The 14,567-nt window shown below is 50.8% G+C and overlaps 1 pseudogene; it reads right to left on the bottom strand.

The window, feature by feature from the left end:
* Positions 1-10,592: 10,592 nt before the first annotated feature.
* LOC115309408 lies at positions 10,593-12,801 on the bottom strand (annotated as a pseudogene).
* Positions 12,802-14,567: the final 1,766 nt, after the last annotated feature.

Here is a 14,567-nt window from a genome sequence, read left to right as displayed (position 1 = left end):
TTTCAGATTCTCAGTGGGGGCCACCATTTCATGTTGTCCTTGTTGAATATTTTCAACAGCGATCGGTCAAAGAGAGAAGACGACGACGATCACGAGAGCCGGCTGAGGGGCAAGCATCAATTTCTTTTTCTCTCGCCACGGTGCGAGCTTGAAACGGGCATCGTCCCATTAAGCCTATTTCCATGCTTTAAACAGTAATATCGTCCATTTATTTTAAAGAATATTTGTCCCGGGTTTCAGCACCAATATTCTAAATATTCCACCGACAGTGTCTTATTCTCTGTATGTGGATGATGTGCAAATTTCAGTTTCTTCTTGCAATGTGTATAGTTGCGAACGTCAACTGCAACTGACAATCAACAGAATGAGCAAGTGGGCAGCCGAAAATGGGTTTCGTTTCTCCCCCGACAAAACCGTGTGAGTTCCGTTTTCGCAGCGTCGAGGGTTGTCACCGGATACTACCTTGCATCTGAATAACCTTACCATCGCTGTAAAGGAGGCGCATAAGTTTCTAGGCGTGATATTCGACAAAAAGCTCACATTCGTACCTCACTTGAAAGAACTACAACAAAAAATGCCTACTATCTTCCAATATCCTTAAGGTGCTGTCACACACTACTTGGGGGTCTGACAGACAATGTCTGCTGCGAATTTATAACTCTAGTGCGGTCCCGGTTGGATTACGGTGCACCGGTATATGCGTCGGCACGACCATCTGCTTTGAGGATGTTAGACCCAATCCATCACTTGGGGCTGCGTCTAGCCACAGGCGCTTTTCGCACGTCGCCCGTGCTGACTCTGTATGCTTAAACGCATCCGATGTCGCTTGAGCGACGCAAACAATATCTTAGTCTGTGTTATGCCTAAAAAGTTTATAGGGATCCGTACCAACCTTCATTCTCCGCTCTGCGGACCTCTACATCACTGCGCCTTTTTGAGAATAAGCCTAGTATTGTTTGGCCCTTGGGCCTTCGGACTGAGAGCATGGCAAGGTCGCTGCACCTTTCTTTTGATGAGCCTCCCTTGTTGAGACAGGCCCATAGGGTTGCTCCTTGGGACTTGGTGCCAATCTCTTATGATTGGTCCCTTTCAAGGTACAGCAAAAAGGTTGTTCCTCCTTTTGTTCTCTTGCGGGAGTTCGCAGAGCTAGGGCAGAAATATAGTGACTATCTCCACTTTTACACTGATGGCTCGAAAACGTCGACTTGCGTAGGCTGTGCAGTTTGTTCTCTCGCTTACAGTGAAGTTAGGCAACTCAACCCTCCAGCAACTATTTTTACCGCCGAATTGTATGGTATCCTGATTACTGTTGAATATATTCTAGAAAATAGCATTAACAAAGCAGTTCTGTTTATTTTCAAAGTGTTCTCTTAGCTATTTCATCTTTAGCAGACAGTAAGAATGCTCTTGTGCAGTAGGTTTGTTTTCAGATAAGCAAAGCTTTCCATCTAGGACAACTTATGAAATTCTGCTGGGTGCCCAGTCATGTGGGCATTCCTGGTAACGAGAAGGCAGACCACCTTGCACTTTCTGCAAAAAAGCTACACGGAAACTGTGACAAGTTAGTGGCGCCCCCCTCCAGTCCGCCCGTCTGCGGCCGCCTGGCTCGGCGGGCAACATTGATCACCTCGCCCAATAAACGCCGTAGAGCGCACGCCGCTCCGGTCAGTCATCGTCCACCCTCAACCAGGCTGCGTGTCGTCTCTCCTCGGCGGGTGCTTCGGCCCCCTTCGTCCACGTTCTAGAAAGATCGTGACACTGGCGACGAGGAACCGTGGCACTGGAGGCCACCAACGTGCACGGTTCGGCCCACGCCGCCGAGAGAGTCGGAACACCGCACCCCGCTCCTGTCGCCATGCCGCTGTACGGGAGGCTCGAGCCATTCGAGGGAGATGGGTCCGCCTGGCCGGTCTACGAAGAACAAGTCCACGTGTTCTTCCGGGCGAACGACACGCCGGAGGAGAAACAACGGGACATCTTCCTGGCCAGCTGCGGGACCCGAGTCTTCAGCCTCCTTCTCGACCTCCTCAAGCCGGCCACGCCGCACGTCAAAACGCTGGGTGAGCTGCTCGCCACGCTGCGCTCGCACTTCAGCCCGGCGCCGTCCACGCTTATGGAGCGGTTCCGCTTTAACAACCGGAGCCGCCAGGACGGGGAGACCCTCGGGCAGTTCGTCGCTGCGCTACGAGGGTTAGCGAGCACCTGCGCCTTCGGCGACCAGTTGGACTCGCTACTCCGGGACCGGTTCGTCTGCGGCATCAACAACCCTGCCATGCAGACGCGACTCCTGGAGCTCCCCGACCCCTCGCTGGACGACGCGGTGAAGGCAGCGCTGGCGATGGAAGCAGCAGCGAAAGACGCCAGCGAGATAGCGCGTGCGGCCGGCTCACCGTCGTCGGAAGCGGCGGTGAACAAGATGGCGGCAAGGAGCGGTGCCTGCAGCCGCTGCGGTGCTGCCCACTCCCCCTCACAGTGCCAGTTCGTCCAAGCACAATGTTTCACGTGCGGGAGAACTGGGCACCTCGCACGTGTCTGCCGAGGGGGGAGGACGAGCGGCGGCCAGCAGCAGCAGCCTGGTTCAAGCCCGGGTTCCAGTCAAGCCCGCGGCCAGGGTGGTCGTCGCAAGAGAACGCGGCGGGGACGAGCGGCACCAGGCCCGGGTCAGTCTTCAGCCAGGGTCCACGTCGTGGCCGAGGACCCGCAGATTTTCGACGTGTGGCAGACGAGTAAGCCTCCATCGTCCGTGCCACCTTACTTGGTGTCCGTCGAAATCTGCGGCCACCCCATCACCATGGAGCTGGACACAGGGGCCAGCGTGTCGGTCATGCCCGGGAAGCTGTTCAAGCGGACCTTCCCCGGCGTGTCTATCGAGGCGTCTGACGTCATGCTGCGCAGCTACTCCGGGCAGCTTTCCCAGGTCCAGGGTCGGGCCCAAGTCAGCGTTCGCCTTGGCGACAGGGAGGCAATCCTTCCCCTTTACTTAACCAAGGGGTCGTCGCCGACGCTGCTGGGCCGAAACTGGATTCACTCGCTGGGTGTTCGGCTGCCGGAGTACCAAGAAGCTGCGCTGCACGTGGTGCAAGACGTCCCGAGCCTCCTGACCGACTTCCAGTCCCTGTTCCAGCCGGGGGTGGGCACCTTCGCCGGCACGACGGTCGGCATCCACATACCCGAGGGAACCCGGCCTCGATTCTTCAAGCCGCGTCCGCTGCCGTTTGCCCTGAAGGACGGGGTCACCCAGGAGCTGCAACGGCTGCAACGAGAGGGAATCCTGGTGCCCGTCAAGACTTCCGAGTGGGCTGCACCAATTGTCCCAGTCCTCAAGCGAGACGGCCGCGTCAGGATCTGCGGGGACTTCAAGGTCACCATCAACCCCGTCGCTACCGTCGAGAAGTACCCGCTGCCTCGGGTAGAAGATCTCTGGTCGGCTCTGTCCGGGGGACAGAAGTTCACCAAGCTCGACCTCCGAGATGCCTACCAGCAGCTGGTGCTCCAGGATGCCGCCCGGAAGTATGTCACCATTTCGACTACCATGGGACTCTTCCAGTACACACGCCTACCGTTCGGCGTGGCCTCAGCCCCAGCCATCTTCCAAAAAGAGATGGACAACCTCTTCAGGGGCATGAGGCACGTGGCGGTGTACTTGGACGACATCCTGGTTACCGGTACCGACGACGGGGACCACCTGCAGAACCTGCGCAAAGTCCTGACACTACTACAGGACGCCGGTCTCAAGCTGAGGCTGGACAAGTGCATGTTCCTGACCCCCAGCGTGGAGTACCTGGGACACATCATCTCCCAGGCTGGCCTGGCCCCGGCACCTCGCAAGATTGAGGCCGTGCTCAAGGCGCCGAAGCCCAAGAGCAAGAAGGAGCTTCAGAGCTACCTCGGCCTCATCAACTTTTACAGGAGGTTCCTGCCCAACCTGTCGACGCATCTGGAGCCGCTGCATCGCCTGCTTCGTGACGGGCAGCAGTGGGCCTGGAAGAAGGAGCAGGACTTGGCCTTCCAGCGCAGCAAGGAGCTCGTTGTTAAGGCTCCAGTGCTGGCGCACTTCGATCCGGCCAAGCCTGTAGTCCTCACCGTGGATGCGTCGCCGTACGGGGTAGGAGCCGTCCTGTCGCACCGGGGTCAGGATGGTCAGGAACGCCCTGTGGCGTTTGCTTCTCGTCGACTACATGCGGCGGAGCAACGCTACAGCCAGCTCGACAAGGAAGGCTTGGCCCTCATCTTCGGGGTCCAGCGCTTCCACCAGTACCTGTGGGGCCGGCAGTTCGAGGCAGTCACGGACCACAAGCCGCTGCTGGGGCTGCTGGGACCTGACAAGGCGGTCCCAGTGCAAGCCTCGCCTCGTGTGGTACGCTGGGCCTTGACGCTGGCAGCCTACAGGTACAAGCTGGTCTACCGCCCTGGGAAGGACCTGGGACCTGCTGACGCCCTGAGCCGCCTGCCCCTGCCGGAGGTGCCTGCTGCCGTTCCAGAGCCAGCTGATGTGTTCCTGCTGGAGCGGGCCTACCCGGGGGTGCTCACCAGGACTGCGGTGGCGCAGGCGACCAGTCGGGACCCGGTCCTGTCCCAGGTGGTCAAGGCGGTTTCCCGAGGGGAGGAGCTGCGTCACCAGGCGTTCAGCCACAAGACCGCCGAGCTGAGCTTGGAGCAAGGCTGCCTCCTGTGGGGTTCCAGGGTGGTGATTCCACAAAGTCTGCGGGCCAAGGTGCTGCAGCTGCTGCACGCGGGGCATCCTGGCATCGAAAAGACCAAGATGGTGGCACGGTCGCACGTTTGGTGGCCTGGCTTGGACCAGGACATCGTGCACCAGGTGCAAGGCTGCCAGGTCTGCCAGGAGAACCAGCGAGCCTCGCGCCACGTGGAGATCACCCCCTGGCCGTTCCCACAGAGGCCGTGGTCCCGCTTGCACGTGGACTATGCGGGACCCTTCAAGGGCCACTACTTCCTGGTGGTAGTGGACGCCTTCTCGAAGTGGGTGGAGGCACTGCCAGTCACCAGTCCATCGGCAAGCGCGACCATTGCGGCTCTGCGGCAGGTCTTCGCGGCGCAGGGATTGCCGGACATTATCGTGTCTGATAATGGTCCCGCTTTCGCCAGCGCCGAGTACCTGGACTGGCTGCAGAGGAATGGAATCCGCCGGATGCTGGTTCCGCCGTACCACCCCGCTTCCAATGGTGCAGCAGAGCGGGTGGTACAGACCCTCAAGAACAAGCTGAAGAGGAGCCAGCCCGGGGATTTCCGGACGCAGGTGGCCCGGGTACTGTTCCAGTACCGGACCACACCCCACGAGGTCACTGGCCGTGCCCCCTGCGAGCTTCTGCTGGGCCGGATGGTCAAGACCCCCCTGGACGTCTTGCATCCAGACCTCCGGTCCACGGCGCTCCTGAAGCAGCTGAAGCAGAAGCTGGCTGCTGACCGAGGGTGCCGTCCCGGGCCTTTGCCGGAGCCGGGAGCGTCGGTGTACGCCAGGAACTTCCGTCCTGGCCCACCCTGGTCTGCCGGGCGTGTGGTTTCACCAGCGAGTGCCTCATCGCTGCTCGTCCGCATGCCCGACGGGACCACCTGGCACCGGCACGCCGACCATGTCAGGCCTCGCCTCGGGACCTGGCTTCCACCCTCGGCCGTCGCTTCTGAGGACCAGCCTGCAGGGGGCCCAACAGCACTCGTCGTGGCCAGCCGAGCACCATCCACCCCGGAGGCGACAAGCGTCGCCACTCCTGTGGCACCAGTTCCACCGGTGCCACTCCCCAATCCGGTCACTGCGGCTCCACCGGGTGGAGCGCAACCGATTCAGGCAGCGCCCGGCGTTGCCACACCTGGCCCGTCGACACCAGTGCCCAGGCGGAGTGCACGGCAGAGGAGGCCACCTGACCGTTACTCGCCGGGGTGACCTTCATCGTCGACAGGCCGGGACTTTGCATGGCCAGACGCCGAGATGGTGTCGGCCGTGCGCGTCGTGTATTTAGTTATTTTGTTTTAGAAAAAACAAACTGGGGGGGAGGAGTGTGACAAGTTAGTGGCGCCCCCCTCCAGTCCGCCCGTCTGCGGCCGCCTGGCTCGGCGGGCAACATTGATCACCTCGCCCAATAAACGCCGTAGAGCGCACGCCGCTCCGGTCAGTCATCGTCCACCCTCAACCAGGCTGCGTGTCGTCTCTCCTCGGCGGGTGCTTCGGCCCCCTTCGTCCACGTTCTAGAAAGATCGTGACAGAAACGTCTCTTGGCCTGCCACACCAAGACCTCAAGCCAGCCTCAAAGGGCAACTCCGCCCAAAACTCAAAATGAAATAAATTACTGGTATCGCTGTAGTGACACAAAATACAACACCAGCCAAAATATTACGTCCGTGGGACGCCGCACTCTCAACTAACGCCGATAATAAAAATGAGACTCGCCGCGAGGCTCTGCTCCTTAGCAGGCGGCCAGCGGGTTGCCGATTGCTAAAGCAACATTGGGCCGTAACATCAGTATCGTTCTCTTTTTTTCCTCTGATCCGGGCGTTGCGCGGAGTGCGCTTCTTTGAGCCGCTACCAGCGCTACTTCGGCTTGTGATTGGCGTGTTTAGCCGTTGCCTTTAACTGGAGCCCATGTAGCTTCGCTATAGCCTTTTGTTTATTTGCTTGTGAGGACTGCAAGACTCGTTTTAGTGAGCAACTCGGTGCGCCCCAGACTGCCCAGCTGTTCCTCGAAAGATGCCGAGTACAACTTGAAGCTCTGTGGGCTGCTCAAACAACCCGCTGCACAACCCGGAGGTGCTTTTTCACAAGTTTCCAACGGACCGGAAATTGGTGAAGGTGTGGGTGAACGCTCTTCGGCGAGTGGACTTTGGACTTCGGCTTTTACGCGCCCGAGGAAAAAAAGAACGAAAACACAAACGTGTACAACTCAGCACACGTGTGTTCGGGCGCCGCGGCCCGCGCCGGAGAGCCTCGGAGCTTTGTGTCTCGGACTGACCCGCAGCGCGATAGCGAGAGGGTTCCCAGTACTTTACGTCACTGGCAGCACGGCGCAGAGCAATGCCGCTCCATCCACGGAGCCCCGATGACAATTTAGGCCTAGCGACGAGTACGGAAGACCGCAGACACGGCGACAGCCGGCGAGTACGGCACCGAACGAGTTCACTCGTTTTCCAGTCGATAGCCTTTGGGTGTACGCACTAACTCTTGCTACATATGCTGGATAACTACACTATACAGGATTAAAACAAAATCAGCTAACCTCCTATCTTTAGACGGCTAGCGCAACAGAGGTAGGTGCCGCTCGGCCTGCGTACTCGTTGAACGAGAACGATCCTGACGTCACAGTCACATAGTGGCTGATTTCCAGTGTTGCCGGACCCTCGAGCGGCTAGTTTCGGTTTTGTTGGCCGCGCCCCAAACAAAACTTTGAGGCTTCGATATCTTTAAAACTACCCACAGTAACTTGAAAAAAAAAATTACACCTTGTAATTAAGGGACGCTGACTGGACTAAAAACAGTCATAATCCCAAATTGAAAAGTATGGGCCGGAGTTACACTTTAAACAAGTCAATTATTAAGTTATGGCAGCTGGATTGGGACACACAGATCGATAACAAACTACACATTATTAAACCCAACTTAGAAGTAAGGGAGAGTCCCTCCCATAAGGACCGCCGTTCGGAAGTCCTTTTGTGCCGCTTGAGAATTGGTCATTCTCGATTGACACACCTGCACTTTCTCTACGGGGAAGATGTCAAGCTCTGTGAAAAGTGTGAGAAAGTGTTAACTGCCCTTCACATCCTTTGGAATTGTAGATTTCTTGATCATCAACGTCAAAGATATTTTCCTTAGCTTTTCAGAAACCACCTTCCATTTCATCCTTATTTTTTGCTTGGTAATAGACCTTTGGTACCATTTGCTCGCGTTTAAAGTTTCCTACATGCAATTGGCTTTTTGCACCTGATATAGGTAGACAAGTAAGTTTAGACGTAACTACATGCTAGGCTTTTTAAATTAACTTTCTTGGCGCAATATGGCCACAGTCGCTCTTGCGCCATTAAACCCCAATCATCATCATAGACCTTTGGTACATACTTGGATAAAAACAACTTGAGGAAGAAGTTTTCACTAAAACTCGTTGATAGTCAGCCGTCTCATCTCATCTCCTGTTTTCTTTCTATGTTTTTTCTTAAGTTCAGGCTGTTTTAGTCCATGCTTTCATTTTTCTATTTTTGGTTGAGAGTCAAGGTGTCTCCGGCGCTGTGTTTTTTTTCTTTTTCGTAACGACCAACTAGCTCAGTTCTCGACTCGCTGTAAGCACCTCTTGCCGTAAGCAGAATCGTCGAGTGCCACAGGAAACTAAGCGTCTTCGGCGTTCGTACGAGAGCGTAGGACGAAACCTACATCATTGCCCTCCGATGCTTCACTAGCTCACCTGCTGCCAGCGTTGCTCACCCGCTGTCGGGCTGCTAACTCGGCTGGTACAACATTTTTAATATTGGTTTTAATCGGGAATGCGACGTTGGTTCCACGTGATATTTTGGGTATGACCTTATTTTGATCTCCTAATGCAATATCGGCCCCTTTTATAGAATCTATGTTTTGAGGGGAGTTGCCCTTTAAAGGGAAGCTACGGAGCTTCTTGGAAAAATGAGTTAGAAGTGAATTCTAGTGTATTTTTACCCCGTGAACCCGAATGCCCAAACCATTTACTGCGTAAGTATTGTTAAGAGCGAGAAAACGCGAAAAACAGTCGCTGTTCGTGACGTCATCGACGGATCTTTTGGCTGCCCAAGGCTAGGGGGGCGGGGCTTCAGCCCTATTTTGAAATCGCTCTTGTGGCTCTCGGGCGCGTTGCATTGAAATATAAGTTTGATATCTGTTATTCTAAAGGCCAAAGAACGCAATTCAAGCGTTTTTTCTCAAATGCAGAAGTGCCCCATCTTCCCTTTAAAGTAGTTGGTCAGGGACTGGAGCAAAGCCTATTTTTCGGGCAAGAAAACGGCGTGCCTGAGCACTGCTGCCAGGACTGGTACTGACGCTCTGAATATCTTGAAAGCTGTCATCCTGGACACCAAACAGTGCACCAAAAAGGGAAAATTTCAGATTGTGATAGAGCTTCATCATCGTTAGCAATACTGCGTCCGCGTTACTGATGCTGAAGTCCTTCCTCTTGTTCAACATGCGAGACTCCACATACAGGTCGCAAATGTTGTAGAAGAACTTAAAATGGCACACAGATTAGTGATACAAGGGCCGGTTCGTTTTTAACCCGTACAATCCCGAGCACTTGTTCTTTCTCAAGCTGTAGGGTATCAGCTTGGCTTCCAATGTCTTTCTTCGAGCTGTGAAGTTCAGCCTTGAAGACCTGAAACACTAAAAACAACTCTGGTGTCAACAAGAATTATGTTGACGTGACTCTCATACTGGGCACGCAATGTTTACTCTCTCCCCTTTACAAAAATTGTTATACCTTTCTATAGAAAAGTTTTTGAAAAAGTCAAGAGAGGATATAGAATGTCAACAGCTTGTCTCTTGCTATTAAATGTCAACAGCTTCTCAACAGAAAAGCATCAGAGAAAGTCTGTTGACATCCTATTGAAAATTGGCCCACTTTTTTATTGAAAGTCAACGGACTTTCTGTGATGATTTTCTATTGAAAATCTCTTGAAAAGTCAGGGTTGAATATTAAATGTCGACAGCTTTTCAAAAGAAAAGCGTAAAAAGTCTGTTGGCTTTTTATTGAATATTGGCCCACTTATTAATTGAAACTCAACAGACATTCTGTGATGCTTTTTGTTGAAAAGCTGTTGACATTCAATATTCCCTGTTGACTTTTTTACAGCATTTCAAAAGAAATGTACCATCAGATGTTTTTTTGACTCAATCGAAAATTGACACGGAAGATATGAGATGTCAACTATTTTTCATTAGCTTTTCAGTTTACTTTAGTGAATATTGTACCACGTTTTTTGGTTACTTGAGGCTATTCATATTGCACGTTTGCCTTTGACATTATGCCATTCATTAACCCTCTTCTGCTTCCTTTCCATTGCATTTGCAGTCCCTACAAAAAACTGACTACCAGGCACTTTTGATCACATTGCATAACTAAAAAAAAATTTGAGATGGTTGTGATACGTCATTTGTGTACTTATAACTATTGCTGATACTTGAAATCGTGCCATTGGATTTCACTCAAATTTATTAGTTCCAATACTACAAGTCTATTCTTTCGAGTCCTTTGACAGCATGTTGTTGAGGCTGTTTTTTTTTTACTTCGTGTCATCCACCTTGCAATGGCTGCAGACGTAGGCTGCGGAAGGAAAACATTTTTGCTACAATCAGCCAGAATCAATACTTTTTTCTAAGTGTGACATGACACTTATATATTACATTTATTAAAGCAGCAGCTAAGTAACTAGAAATATATTTCTGCAGCAAAGCTGGTACTATCAATATATGATTGATTACATTATACTAAAAAATATATAATTTGAGAACTAGGAAAATAGTAAAGAGATAACTGTTTTAGAAATAAATGACAAATTTTAGACCATTTGGGGCAGAAAATGTTAACAGTATTTATTTACTTATTTTGACCGGCCAACAAAGAGTGGGTCACTCAAAGCGTAAGTATCTCTTTCAGGCACAGAAGTTCGTTTTAGCAAAAAAACGGAACTTTATTGATTAAACAGTGAACTACGGACAAGAAAACTCGTTTCTGGCAATAAGAAAAAATTAAATCAGTGTAGATGGGAATATATCGGGTGGTCAGTTCAGGTAACCACCATGCTCGAAGGGCATCCAAAATCACTTCCTGTGGAAATCCGAGAAGCAATTTTTTTCTTTCCTAAGGCAGAGTGGGACGCTGCAGGTTTCGCACATCCATGTTGTTCTTGTGGGTTGCGCTTTCGTGCTGCAATTTGCACACCTCCGTGACGTGCATTTCTTTGGCTGGTGCTTGGACTCAGTGACACGGATGATCGGGGCTACGTAGGGCTTTGACTTTTTCAGTTGGACAGTCTGGTGGGTTGATGACTTTCGCTTAGAGCTAGAGCCAACTTGTCCTTCTGCAGTCAATGATGCAATGACACTTCTGCGAAAGTCTTTGAGGGTCATCTTTTCGGAATCTTCAAGTTCTTTGAAGATTATGAACGCATTCACAACGCAGCAATCGAGAAAATGGAAGAAAATCATGTGCCACCACTTCCGTGATTTTCTGTCAACCTGGTATTGACCTTTCAGTTGATCAAACTTGTCAACGAAATTCATATTGCGGTTGTAGTCTTGCAAGGCTGCAGGGTAGGGTACCTTGCTGACAGTTCCGTCCTTGTTTTTTCTGTCAACTTCGACTTCATCTGCCGGGTCATGGAAGTTCGACAAGAGGTGAACTGTTCTCTTGTCCTTCCACTTGAAGCAGGACAGGCTCTCATCACTCACTGAATAGTCTGTGTCCCCTTTTGTCATTGATTTGTCGGCTTGTAATTTCGGCAAGTGTCTTCGGTTTCAGTTGACTGTTCCGCATGCATAGATATCTGCCTCTCTCAACTCCTTCAGAAGGTTATAGCTGGTAAAATAGTTATCAAAAAACACCCGGTGGTATTTACCAGCGAGGCCTTGACACGTGTTCTTTACCACCTGCGCGCCCAACTCCTTTTGGACGCCGCTTTCCGATCTTCCGGAATAGATCTCAAACTTAAGATTGTACCCAGTGCAGGCACACAGCATCCAGACCTTGTAGCCGCGCTTCACCGGCTTTTTCGGCATGTACTGTTTCAGACAACTCCTGCCCTTGAACTTAATCATCGATTCGTCAATCGCCACAAGCTCCGTGGGCAGGTAGTTGTCTGCAAAGGTTGTTGAAAGCTCGGTCAGAAGTGGCCGCACCTTGTACAGCCTGTCGAAGTCAGGGTGACCCCTTTGGGGCTGCAGGACATTGTCATTCAGATGAAGGTGGGATAAAAACCAACCAAATCTGTTCACTGTCATCAATTTCGAGATGAATGGATCATGAAGGTCAGGTGCACTGGACCAGTAGTCCCGGTAGCTTGGGCTTCGTTTGATTCCCATCAAAAGATTCAGGCCCAAAAAGCAACGCATCTCTTGTTCCGATGCGGGTGTGTATGACTTGCGGTCCTGTTGAGCATACAGGTTGGTTTGAAAAACCACGCTTTGCATCCAGGAGGGGGTTCACAAAAGACTAAAAAAGCCAAATAAACTTTTGTCCTCAAGGTCCGTGATGTGACTAGGAACACCAGGCTCAGACAAAAAGGCGAGTGGCGGACACATCCGATAAGTCGCACTCCACACGGGAATTTTTGAGATGGTCACTGGCGGGTCGTCATCCGTTTCTGTGTCTGAGCTGTCACTCACAGTGTGAATGTCCTTTCTTTTCATTAGCGAGTTTTCTTGAGGACTTGCACCAGAATCATCATTGGCATCATAGTCGGAATCACTGACACTTGACTCATCTCCTCCTACAAAACTGTCGCAGTCGCTCGGTATGTCCTCATATTCTTCCTCTGTAACAGCAAACAATGAGAATGAGCACTTTATTTTTTACATAATTTGGCTACATTTTAGACCTCAGCACACTGGTCACCGGATTTGCAATGAGAAAGCTCAAGTCACTTCAGGCATGGTGGCTACTTCTGATGACCACCACATGCAACACAGAGACGCTAAGCCATAATGAAGTGCCGTAATTCTTTTCTTGCAGATTATATATTGTACACTCACATACTTTCTTTTTTGCTGTTATCAGTACTGTAGAGTAAGCACTTACCTTCTAATTTGTAAAATCTTTTGGGATCAAACGTGGGAGGCGCCATAGCAGCCGGAGAGCGTCCACAAAACTTTTTTTCCACGTGGTTGGAGCGCGCAAGGAAGTTAGCGCCATCTGGTGTAAGCAGCGCGAAGCTCGAGAAAGAGAGGCACTGGTGGTTTCTTACCCAAACCACCATGCCACAAGGGGAAAAAATATTGAAATGGTGGTATGAGGTGCTAACCACCGTGCTTGAAAGAGGTATAAGAGCTTTAGGTATAAGCAAAGTATAAGAACGAAACAAAATAAACTACACAAGTTTCTGGACTTACTGATGATGGCATTCATCTTTTACTTGTCGATGCATTGCTTCGCGGGGATGTCTTTTCGAGCAGTGCAAGCCTTTTCATGTAGAGACTTTCTTCGCCTCTCCTCCACGGTGAAAACAATGCGCACCAAGTGCCGGGCAAACTTGTTTGTTTGGAATCCGTAGTTTTTGTTGATTGTGACCAGAAGTGTTGCAGTAACAGCTTTATGCGTGTTACCCACCAGAAAGAAATTGATTTGTGTGTGTGGATACTAAGGCCGCGCGATGCTTCTCTTTACGCTTTACGCTTGGTCGTTTCCGTACCATATCGCTCGCTTGTATTTGTGGACCGAGGCACAGAAATGAACAAAAATTTTAAGCAAACTGCAAGAGTCCATATATTCCTGAAATAGCTTATTAGTGAAGTTGAAAGTACCGGTCGTGGTGATAATTTTCTCGTCGTAAAATTCTGCGCGAGTTCGGCCGTCTCCACGCCACCAACAGTCGTAAGTTTGGTCGGCATCGAAATCGTCGACACCTTCGGGTTGGAAGTCTTTTATGGAAGAATTCAGCACAGTTTTCTTAAAGCCATCGAGGACATACTTGACTCAGACGATATACATGATCAGCTCGGGTGCGGCAATAGAAACAGGACAGCGAATATGACAAACTAAATCATGAATGTACACAAAGTGAAGAAATGGGAATCCGGGTGACTCGGAACTCGGGAAAGATGCGCGCATTATAATTTAGTAGTAGAGTAACTCGGTAACTCGCCCTTCCTGGTTACTACAGTAAACATAAATATGTATTTCAGGTATGATTTTTTATTCTAATACATTTGGACTGATAAATAAACATGAAATATGTTCCAACGCCTACCACGCTTTTGGCAATAAAGCACACATCCAGCCGTGACGCATCTGCGCACCGCGGGTGGCGCTAGCGCGCTGGGACAACTCTCCGGAGTTACGTTAATGACAAGTTGTGCCTGAAGCCATCGCACAAGTACTATGCACAAGTGCATGTGTTGATGTTTGTGCTGGACTTACAATCATGTTATTTTTATGTCTACACATGCGATGAGCACGATGCCACTGTGTTCGTTCCCAGGAACGACAAGTTTTTCAGCAATGCGATTCCTTCTTTAGAACGGTTTTATTTCAGCTGGTACTGCTGGTCCTTGCACAAAAGTACCAGCTCTAAGCATGTCAGTACAAGTGATGTAAAAGACAGAACAATGAAGTACTGCATTCAATTCACTGCAGACAATATGACTTGCGACAACGTTCCATGTGTTTTTTTGCGTACTTTCCGGTCTTTTTAGGAAGTGGTGGTTTAGAACGACGCTGAAATGTGAAGTCCAGTACACAAAATATAATGTTGCAATCAGAATGTTTAGTTTTCTGCTTAAGTGTGTCATTTTTATTTGCAGTTGTTCTATTCTCATTGGCATAAACAATGATACTTATAAAACGTGCTCCGATTTGACGCTTTCAATATAGAATAGAACCCCAAGGGCATGG

This window comes from Ixodes scapularis, unplaced genomic scaffold (assembly GCF_016920785.2).
Source record: "Ixodes scapularis isolate PalLabHiFi unplaced genomic scaffold, ASM1692078v2 PGA_scaffold4__175_contigs__length_147842914, whole genome shotgun sequence".
In the NCBI taxonomy this organism is placed as follows: Eukaryota; Metazoa; Arthropoda; class Arachnida; order Ixodida; family Ixodidae; genus Ixodes; species Ixodes scapularis.
The sequence above is the reverse complement of the archived record's forward strand: the minus strand, read 5'-3'. Positions and strand labels throughout refer to the sequence as shown.